This window comes from Triticum dicoccoides, chromosome 6A (genome assembly GCF_002162155.2).
Source record: "Triticum dicoccoides isolate Atlit2015 ecotype Zavitan chromosome 6A, WEW_v2.0, whole genome shotgun sequence".
NCBI lineage: Eukaryota > Viridiplantae > Streptophyta > Magnoliopsida > Poales > Poaceae > Triticum > Triticum dicoccoides.
Window position 1 is genome coordinate 474,667,952 of NC_041390.1, and position 12,084 is coordinate 474,680,035.

A 12,084-nucleotide genomic window follows, 5' to 3' on the forward strand; every position below is an offset into this window, starting at 1 on the left:
GAACACCCATAGAGTTCTGGTGTTGATCATGTTTTGCTCGAGGAAGAGGTTTAGTCAACGGATCTGCGACATTCAGGTCCGTATGCACTTTACAAATATCTATGTCTCCATTTTGAACATTTTCACGAATGGAGTCGAAGCGACACTTGATATGCCTGGTCTTCCTGTGAAACCTAGGCTCCTTGGCAAGGGCAATAGCTCCAGTGTTGTCATAGAAGAGAGTCATCGGGCCCGACGCATTGGGAATAACTCCTAGGTCGGTAATGAACTCCTTCACCCAGATTGCTTCTTGTGCTGCCTCCGGGGCTGCCATGTACTCCGCTTCGCATGTAGATCCCGCCACGACGCTTTGCTTGCAACTGCACCAGCTGATTGCCCCACCATTCAAAATATACACGTATCCGGTTTGTGACTTGGAGTCATCCAGATCTGTGTCGAAGCTAGCATCGACGTAACCCTTTACGACGAGCTCTTCGTCACCTCCATAAAGGAGAAACATATCCTTAGTCCTTTTCAGGTACTTCAGGATATTCTTGACTGCTGTCCAGTGTTCCATGCCGGGATTACTTTGGTACCTTCCTACCAAACTTAAGGCAAGGTTTACATCAGGTTTGGTACACAGCATGGTATACATAATAGACCCTATGGCTGAGGCATAGGGGACGGCACTCATCTTTTCTCTATCTTCTGCCGTGGTCGTGTTGGGGAACGTTGCAGAAAACAAAAATTTTCCTACGGTTTCACCAAGATCCATCTATGAGTTCATCTAGCAACGAGTGATCAGATTGCATCTACATACCTTTGTAGATCACGCGCGGAAGCGTTCAAAGAACGGGGATGAGGAAGGCGTACTCGACGTGATCCAAATCACCTGAGATCCTAGCGCCGAACGGACGGCACCTCCGTGTTCAACACACATACGGTCAGCGTAACGTCTCCTTCTTCTTGATCCAGCAAGAGGGAAGGGGAGGTTGAGGAAGATGGCTCCAGCAGCAGCACGACGGCGAGGTGGTGATGGAGCTGCAGTACTCCATCAGGGCTTCGCCAAGCGCTATGGAGGAGGAGGGGGTGTTGGAGAGGGAGAAGGAGGCAACCAAAGGCGTGGATGAAAAGCCCTCCTTCCCCCACTATATATAGGAGGGCCAAGGGGGGGCGCCGTCCCTAGGAGATCCAATCTCCTAGGGGGCGGCGGCCAAGGGAGGTTTCCCTCCCCCCCCCCCCCAAGGCACCTAGGAGGTGCCTTCCCCTCCTAGGACTCTTCCCCCTTGAAACCCTAGGCGCATGGGCCTCTTGGGGCTGGTTCCCTTGGCCCATGTAGGCCAAGGCGCACCCCCTACAGCCCATGTGGCCCCCCGAGACAGGTGGCCCCACCCGGTGGACCCCCGGGACCCTTCCGGTGGTCCCGGTACAAATACCGATGACCCCGAAACTTGTCTCGATGGCCGAAACAGGACTTCCCATATATAAATCTTTACCTCCGGACCATTCGGGAGCTCCTCGTGACGTCTGGGATCTCATCCGTGACTCCGAACAACATTCGGGTTACTGCATATACATATCCCTACAACCCTAGCGTCACCGAACCTTAAGTGTGTAGACCCTACGGGTTCGGGAGATATGTAGACATGACCGAGACGACTCTCCGGTCAATAACCAACAGCGGGATCTGGATACCCATGTTGGCTCCCACATACTCCACGATGATCTCATCGGATGAACCACGATGTCGAGGATTCAAGCAACCCCGTATGCAATTCCCTTTGTCAATCGGTATGTTACTTGCCCGAGATTCGATCGTCGGTATCCCAATACCTCGTTCAATCTCGTTACCGGCAAGTCACTTTACTCGTACCGTAATGCATGATCCCGTGACCAGACACTTGGTCACTTTGAGCTCATTATGATGATGGATTACTAAGTGGGCCCAGTGATACCTCTCCGTCTCACGGAGTGACAAATCCCAGTCTTGATCCGTGTCAACCCAACAGACACTTTCGGAGATACCCGTAGTATACCTTTATAGTCACCCAGTTACGTTGTGACGTTTGGTATACCCAAAGCACTCCTACGGTATCCGGGAGTTACACGATCTCATGGTCTAAGGAAAGGATACTTGACATTGGAAAAACTCTAGCAAACGAACTACACGATCTTCATGCTATGTTTAGGATTGGGTCTTGTCCATCACATCATTCTCCTAATGATGTGATCCCATTATCAATGACATCCAATGTCCATAGTCAGGAAACCATGACTATCTGTTGATCAACGAGCCAGTCAACTAGAGGCTTACTAGGGACATGTTGGTGTCTATTATTCACACTTGTATTACAATTTCCGGATAATACAATTATAGCATGAATAAAGACAATTATCATGAACAAAGAAATATAATAATAATGCTTTTATTATTGCCTCTAGGGCATATTTCCAACAGTCTCCCACTTGCACTAGAGTCAATAATCTAGTTACATTGTGATGAGTCGAACACCCATGGAATTCTGGTGTTGATCATGTTTTGCCCTAGGGAGAGGTTTAGTCAACGGATCTGCTACATTCAGGTCCGTATGTACTTTACAAATCTCTATGTCTCCATCTTGAACATGTTCACAAATGGAGTTGAAGCGACGCTTGATGTGCCTTGTCTTCTTGTGAAACCTGGGCTCCTTGGCAAGTGCAATAGCTCCAGTGTTGTCACAAAAGAGTTTGATTGGCCCCGACGCATTGGGTATGACTCCTAGGTCGGTGATGAACTCCTTCACCCATATTGCTTCATGTGCTGCCTCCGAGGCTGCCATGTACTCCGCTTCACATGTAGATCCCGCCACAACGCTCTGCTTGCAACTGCACCAGCTTATTGCCCCACCATTCAAAATATACACGTATCCGGTCTGTGACTTAGAGTCATCCAGATCTGTGTCGAAGCTAGCGTCGACGTAACCCTTTACGACGAGCTCTTCATCACCTCCATAAACGAGAAACATTTCCTTAGTCCTTTTCAGGTACTTCAGGATATTCTTGACCGCTGTCTAGTGTTCCTTGCCGGGATTACTTTGGTACCTTCCTACCAAACTTACGGCAAGGTTTACATCAGGTCTAGTACACAGCATGGCATACATAATAGAACCTATGGCTGAGGCATAGGGGATGACACTCATCTCTTCTATATCTTCTGCCGTGGTCGGACATTGAGCTGAGCTCAATTTCATACCTTGTAACACAGGCAAGAACCCCTTCTTAGATTGATCCATATTGAACCTCTTCAATATCTTATCAAGGTATGTGCTTTGTGAAAGACCTATGAGGCGTCTTGATCTATCTCTATAGATCTTGATGCCTAATATATAAGCAGCTTCACCAAGGTCCTTCATTGAAAAACTTTTATTCAAATAGGCCTTAATGCTGTCCAAGAGTTCTATATCATTTCCCATCAAAAGTATGTCATCTACATATAATATGAGAAATGCTACAGAGCTCCCACTCACTTTCTTGTAAACGCAGGCTTCTCCATAAGTCTGCGTAAACCCAAACGCTTTGATCATCTCATCAAAGCGAATGTTCCAACTCCGAGATGCTTGCACCAGCCCATAAATCGAGCGTTGGAGCTTGCACACCTTGTCAGCATTCTTAGGATCGACAAAACCTTCCGGCTGCATCATATACAATTCTTCCTTAAGGAAACCATTAAGGAATGCCGTTTTGATGTCCATTTGCCATATCTCATAATCGTAGAATGCGGCAATTGCTAACATGATTCGGACGGACTTTAGCTTCGCTACCGGTGAGAAAGTCTCATCGTAGTCAACCCCTTGAACTTGTCGATAACCCTTAGCGACAAGCCCAGCTTTATAGATGGTCACATTACCATCCGCGTCTGTCTTCTTCTTAAAGATCCATTTATTTTCTATGGCTCGCCGTTCAACGGGCAAGTCAGTCAAAGTCCATACTTTGTTTTCATACATGGATCCTATCTCGGATTTCATGGCTTCTAGCCATTTGCGGAATCCGGGCCCGCCATTGCTTCTTCATAGTTTGAAGGTTCACCGTTGTCTAACAACATGATTTCCAAGACAGGGTTGTCGTACCATTCTGGTGCGGAACGTGTCCTTGTGGACCTTCGAATTTCAGTAGGAGCTTGATCAGAAGTATCTTGATCATTACCATTAACTTCCTCTCTAGTCGGTGCAGGCACCTCAGGAACATTTTCTTGAGTTGCGCCATTTTCCGTTTCAAGAGGTAACACTTCATCAAGTTCTACTTTCCTCCCACTTACTTCTTTCGAGAGAAACTCTTTCTCTAGAAAGAATCCATTCTTGGCAACAAAGATCTTGCCTTCGGATCTGAGGTAGAAGGTATACCCAACAGTTTATTTAGGGTATCCTATGAAGACGCATTTTTCCGACTTGGGTTCGAGCTTTTCAGGTTGAAGTTTCTTGACATAAGCATCGCATCCCCAAACTTTTAGAAATGACAACTTAGGTTTCTTACCAAACCATAATTCAAACGGTGTCGTTTCAACGGATTTCAACGGAGCCCTATTTAAAGTGAATGCGGCAGTCTCTAAAGCATAGCCCCAAAAGGATAGCGGTAAATCGGTAAGAGACATCCTAGAATGCAGCAATTGCTAACATGATTCGGATGGACTTTAGCTTCGCTACGGGTGAGAAAGTCTCATCGTAGTCAACCCCTTGAACTTGTCGATAACCCTTAGCGACAAGCCGAGCCTTATAGATGGTCACATTACCATCCGTGTCTGTCTTCTTCTTAAAGATCCATTTACTTTCTATGGCTCGCCGATCATCGGGCAAGTCAGTCAAAGTCCATACTTCGTTTTCATACATGGATCCTATCTCGGATTTCATGGCTTCCAGCCATTTGTTGGAATCTGGGCCCGCCATCGCTTCTTCATAGTTCAAAGGTTCACCATTGTCCAACAACATGATTTTCAGGATAGGGTTGCCGTACCACTTTGGTGCGGAACGTGTCCTTGTGTACCTACGAAGTTCAATAGCAACTTGATCTGAAGTTTCATGATCATCATCATTAACTTCCTCTCTAGTCGGTGCAGGCACCTCAGGAACATTTTCCAAAGCTGCGCCACTCTCCAGTTCAAGAGGCAATACTTCATCAAGTTCTACTTTCCTCCCACTTACTTCTTTCGAGAGAAACTCTTTCTCTAGAAAGGATCCATTCTTGACAACAAAGATCTTGCCTTCAGATCTGAGGTAGAAGGTATACCCAATAGTTTCTTTAGGGTATCCTATGAAGACGCATTTTTCCGACTTGGGTTCGAGCTTTTCAGGTTGAAGTTTCTTCACGTAAGCATCGCATCCCCAAACTTTTAGAAACGACAACTTAGGTTTCTTCCCAAACCATAATTCATACGGTGTTGTCTCAACGGATTTTGATGGAGCCCTATTTAAAGTGAATGCGGCAGTCTCTAAAGCATAGTGTAGCGACCAGACCTCAAACAGTCTGATCTCTGTGCTCCGGTGTCATCCCTGAATCAGTAATGCTGACACCACACAGTACTCGGAGGATTTATAGCAGAGTAGCAATCACACACTTATTACATCGTGTGTCTCAAAAGAGAACTTATTACAATAAGTATGGCTTAAGGCCATCTAATAACGATAACAGCGGAAGGCTTCGAAGATAAGTGAGTCCATCAACTCCAACGGCATCACTAAGTATAGGACCAAAACCTAAAAACTCCTTAATCATCGTCTGAAAAGTCTGCAACATTAACATTGCAGCCCGAAAACGGGTCAACACATGGAATATGCTGGCAAAGTAACACATAGAGAATAATGGAATGAAACAGCTATACTATATGCATATTTGGCTGGTGGAAAGGCTCTATGGTTACTGTTTTGCGTAAAGCCAATTTTTCCCTACTTCAAAGGAATAAATTTAATTACTATCATGGTGGTTGTTAAACATTTAGAATGGTTGACAGCATTCTCAATCCCAATTAAGCATCATCATTAAGCATAACCCAACAAAATTAATTTAGAGTAACATGTTGAGATTCAATGAAAATCCAGGTACTAGATACTCAAGATGTCCATAACCGGGGACACGGCTAACCATGATTAGTTTATTACACTCTGCAGAGGTTTGCGCACTTTTCCCCACAAGACTCGATCGCCTCCGTTTGGTTTCACGCACTACATTGTGTTTGAGAAGACGGATGACAGAGACATAGTCTTTCAGAAGCGCTAGCACCTTACGATGGGTAGACCGTACCACCTACATCCCCTACATCTGCTAGTCTACCACTGTAAGAGTTCGCACGACTTAGTCTACTATGCTAGAGCCCATAATAGCTTGTGGCTGCACACGGAAGTTTCTAGTATGAATAGTCTCATGATCCCTTTGAGCCTGGGTGGAGGTCCAAAAGAAAACAGGCAAGTCCTGGAATACCCAGGTGCCTCAGTCCACCCAGATGTGTGTTTAAGTTTCCACCTTAGATAAACCATTAATTAACAATCTCACATCTGTCATGGATTTCACTCACCCAATCCACGTCTACTAGCATAGCATGGCATAATAAGCAAACGTAGAAGCAACTCCCAAAGGTTTGATAATAAATAGGTAATAGGTACTACCTCATCTACTTCCCATCCCACAATTTAATTAGATCCTAATCATGCAATGTGTGAGGATTGATCTATTGCAATAAAACTGGGTAGTAGAAAAGGTATGATCAAAGTGTTACTTGCCTTGCTGATGATCCGCGAAACCTAACGATTGGAAGTAACAGGCGGCGCACTCCGGGTATTCTATCGTAGACAAACAAACAAGAATACAATAAGTACTCATCTAATGCACAGGTAAAACTCAAATAAAAGATCTAACCAGTTCAACTTAAGAACTCCGGTTGGCAAAAAGAATCAAATCGAACAAAGCAACGAAAGACAAACGGCGAAAGAAAACAACTTTGTTCTAGTAATCTGGATCTAGGGCAAATTTTACAGTAACAAAAACTTGTTTAAGTTGGTTAAACGGATAGAGGGTTTCGAGACGAAACTCTAGGCACTTGAATCGCCTGATTCCGATAAACGAGCGAAAAGTTATACTAAAACGAAAATCGGATCAGGAATCGCGATCAGAAAAATCACGGATTTAATCCGAGAAAAAGAAAAATGACGAACGCTGAATATTTTTTTTTCTTTTTTTCTCTTTTTTCGGCACGGAAATCGAGGCGCGATGAACCTCGGCGGCGGAATCGTCGGCGGCGGTGGCTCCGGCGGCGCGCGCGGATCGAGGCGGGGCTGATGGGCTGGGGCGGCTCGGGGCGGCGCTATTTAAAGGCTGCCCCCGGGCGGTGTCCCGCCCGGGTACGGCCCGAAGTCGGTTCATTTTTTTTTATTATTATTCCGCTCGGAAGAAAAATAAAAAGAAATACTAAACGGACTCCAAAAATTCCAAAATAAATTTTCACGGGCTTCTAAAATCAAGCCGCACAAGGTGAACATTTATTTGGGACGTAAATGCAATTTTGAAAAACGCACATTTTTCCTAAATTCAAATAAAACACCAAAAAACTCCGAAATAAAATCTTATTTGATTTTATTATTAAATCCTCAATATTTCTTTATTTTGGGAAAGTCATTTTATTCCCTCTCTCATACTTTTGTAATAGAATTAATTGATGATAAAATAAATAAAATCAAATGATCCTATTCTCAAAATTTGAGAGAACTCAAATATAAAAATAACGAAATCCCCAACTCTCTCCGTGGGTCATTGAGTTGCGTAGAATTTCTAGGATCAACCAAATTGCAAAATAAAATATGATATGCATGATGATCTAATGTATAACATTCCAAATTGAAAATTTGGGATGTTACAAACCTACCCCCCTTAAGATGAATCTCGCCCTCGAGATTCAGGTTGGCTAGAAAATAGGTGAGGGTGGTCTTTGAGCAAATCTTCCTCTCGTTCCCAGGTGGCTTCATCCTCCGTGTGGTGGCTCCACTGAACTTTGCAAAACTTGATAACCTTGCTGCGAGTAACTCGGCTGGCAAACTCGAGAATCTTGACTGGTTTCTCCTCGTAGGTCAAATTGTTATCCAACTGAATAGTTTCCAAAGGCACTGTGTCTCTCAACGGTATGTCAGCTATCTCCGCGTGACACTTCTTCAATTGGGAAACATGGAAGACATCATGAACTCCTGACAATCCTTCAGGCAATTCGAACTTGTAGGCCACTTCTCGCACACGCTCCAAAACTCGATATGGTTCTACAAATCGTGGTGCTAACTTCCCTTTAACTCCAAAACGCTTTGTTCCTCGAAGTGGACATACTCGAAGATAAGCTCTATCCCCAACTTCGTAAACTGTCTCCTTGCGTTTAGAATCCGCATAACTCTTCTGTCTGGACTGGGCTACCTTGAGCCTATCGCGAATCAACTTCACCTTCTGTTCAGACTCTTTAATCAAGTCAGGTCCAAACAACTAGCGGTCTCCAACTTCATCCCACGACAACGGTGTCCTGCACCTCCTTCCGTACAAAGTTTCGAAAGGGGCCATCTTTAAACTGGTTTGATAACTATTGTTGTAAGAGAACTCTGCATATGGCAAATTATCGTCCCAACTAGATCCGTAATCTAGCGCACAAGCTCTCAGCATATCCTCCAAAATCTGATTGACTCTCTCGGTCTGTCCATCTGTCTATGGATGAAAAGCTTTACTGAATTCTAGCCTGGTTCCCAAAGTTTCGTGCAACTGCTTCCAGAACTTTGAGGTAAACTGGGTTCCTCTATCCAATACGATACTCCTTGGAACTCCATGCAGACATACTATTCTGGTCATGTATATCTTTGCCAACTTAGCACTGGTATAAGTGGTCTTTACTGGGATGAAATGAGCTACTTTCATCAATCGATCAACTACAACCCAAATCGAGTCATAGCCTGCACGAGTCCTGGGAAATCCCGTGATAAAATCCATGCCTAGCTTATCCCACTTCCATTCGGGTATCGGCAATGGTTGTAACAATCCTGCTGGCTTCTGATGCTCTGCCTTTACTCTCTGACATACATTACAAACTGCTACATACTCCGCAATATCCTTCTTCATTCCGGTCCACCAGAAAATATCCTTCAAATCCAAATACATCTTGGTATTTCCTGGGTGAATCGAATACGGTGAGTCGTGTGCCTCTTGCAAAATCAACTTCCTGATCTCCGGGTCATTGGGCACATAAACGCGGTCTTCAAACCATAGGGTGTCGTGTTCATCCTCACGAAATCCTTTAGCTTTTCCTTTGCTCAGTTTCTACTTTATAGAGGCAATCTCTTTGTCAGCTTTCTGAGCTTCCCTGATTTTATCCATCAAGGTTGGCTGAATCTCCATTGCTGCTACATAACCTCTCGGAACTATTTCCAAACATTGTTCACGAAGATTTTCGGCTAACTCACTTGGTATTCCTCCCGTCATTAATGTATTGACATGGCTCTTGCGGCTTAATGCGTCAGCTACTACATTAGCCTTTCGGGGGTGATAATGCAATTTCATATCATAATCCTTAATGAGCTCCAACCATCTCCTTTGTCTGAGATTCAACTCCTTCTGTGTGAAAATGTACTTCAAACTCTTATGATCCGTGTACACCTCACAATGATTTCCAATGAGGAAATGTCTCCATGTCTTTAGTGCATGCACTACAGCTGCTAACTCCAAATCATGCGTGGCATAATTCAACTCATGAGGCTTCAGTTGTCTTGAGGCATATGAAACAACTCTCCCTTCCTGCATAAGCACTGCTCCAAGTCCTCGACGTGAAGCGTCACAATACACCTCATAATCCTTGGTCTGGTCTGGCAAAATCAACACTAGTGAGGTAACCAAACATTTCTTAAACTCCTGGAAACTAGCCTCACACTCCTCTGTCCATATGAACTTGGTATCCTTCTTCAACAACTCAGTCATAGGCTTCGCAATCTTTGAGAAATTCTCAATAAATCTCCGGTAATATCCCGCGAGTCCAAGAAAACTCCGGATCTCTCCAACTGTTGTTGGGGCTTCCCAATTGGTCACGGTTTCAACTTTAGCGGGATCTACTGCTATACCTTCTCCAGATATAATGTGTCCGAGAAATCCTACTTCCTTCAACCAAAACTCACATTTGCTGAACTTGGCATATAATTGATGTTCTCTGAGCTTTCCAAGTACCAAACGCAAATGCTCCTTATGCTCCTCTTCATTCTTCGAATAAACCAGGATATCATCAATGAACACTACGACGAACTTATCCAAAAACTCCATAAACACTTTGTTCATCATGTTCATAAAATAGGCAGGTGCGTTAGTCAGACCAAATGACATAACGGTATACTCATACAACCCATACCTGGTGGTAAAAGCTGTCTTCGGAATATCCTGTTCTCGAATCTTCAACTGGTGGTATCCTGATCACAGATCGATCTTGGAAAATACCTTAGCTCCTTGCAATCGATCAAACAGATCGTTGATCATTGGTAGCGGGTACTTGTTCTTGATCGTTACTTCATTCAATCCTCGATAATCAACAACCATCCTTAATGATCCATCTTTCTTCTCCACTAGTAGTACTGGCGATCCCCAAGGCGAAGAACTTGGGCGAATATATCCTTTATCCAATAACTCCTTAATCTGCTTCTTAATTTCCACCAAATCTTTTGCAGGCATCCTGTATGGTCTCTTTGATATTGGCCCTGTGCCTGGCAATAGCTCAATCAAAAACTCAATATCTCTATCCGGTGGCATGCCTGGCAACTCCTCTGGAAATACTTCAGGGAAATCCTTTACCACCGATACTTCCTCCGGCACAACTCCTGTTAGGCAATTTACTTGAGTCCTCTTCGGCACATGCCGGGATACATACTTGATCCTTCTCCCTTCTGGGGTGGTAAGAAAAATTGACTTACTAGCACATTCAATATTCCCTTCATACTTTGATAACCAATCCATGCCTAATATCACATCCAATCCTTGGGATTCCAATACAATTAGGTCTGAGGGAAGAACATAGTTACCAATCCTTAATGGTAACCGATCACACCATAGACTAGCCACATACTCTGCTCCAGGCGAGGTTACTAACATGGGTGACCTAAGGGCTTGGGTTGGTAGGTTATACTTATCCACAAATCCCCTTGAGATGTATGAATGCGATGCGTCAGTATCAAAAAGAACGAGTGCAGTAAATGACTTAACCAAAAACTTACCTATTACTACATCGGGCTGAGCTTCAACCTCCTCCACGCTAACGTGGTTCACTTGTCCCCTGTTAAAAGGGTTCGGCTTCTTCCCAGAACTTCCATTGCTATTTCCATTTTGCAATTCAGGACATTCATTGGCATAATGTCCGGTCTTTGAACACTTAAAGCAAGTGACTTGGCTTAAGTCCTTCTTGGCTGGGGTTGAGGGGTTGGTGCGGTTCTGGCCGTTGCTTCCTCCATTGCCATTACCATTCTTGGGTCCATTGTGATTGTGCAAGCTACCTCCTCCATGAGTATGCTGAAAATGTCCTCCCGGTCTAGGGGTAAAACGTGGCTTCTGCTGAGCTCCTGAATTGTACTTCCCTTGTCCATACTTCCTCTTGCAGTTCTCAATTTGTTGTTGCTTCCCTTCAATCATAAGAGCACGATCTACCAACTCCTGGTACTTGTTGAAGGTTGCTACCATCAACTGCATGCTCAACTCATCATTCAGTCCTTCTAGAAACTTCTCCTACTTAGCTGCATCCGTAGCGACGTCATCTGGGGCATAACGTGCTAGCTTACTAAATTCCTCCACATACTGGCCAATTGTCCTTCCTCCTTAGTGCAAGTTGCAGAACTCACACTTCTTCATGGCCATAGCTCCTGCTGAAACATGGGCAGTACGAAAAGCCTGCTGAAACTGGTCCCATGTGACAGTGTCTACTGGGAAAGTGGCTGTGAAATTCTCCCACCATGATGTTGCGGGTCCTTCTAGCTGATGTGCGGCAAACTTCACCTTCTCCGCATCCGTACATCCTGCTGTGGTCAACTCCCTAGCTGTCTTGCGGAGCCAATCATCTGCTACTATCGGCTCGGTGCTACTGGAAAACAC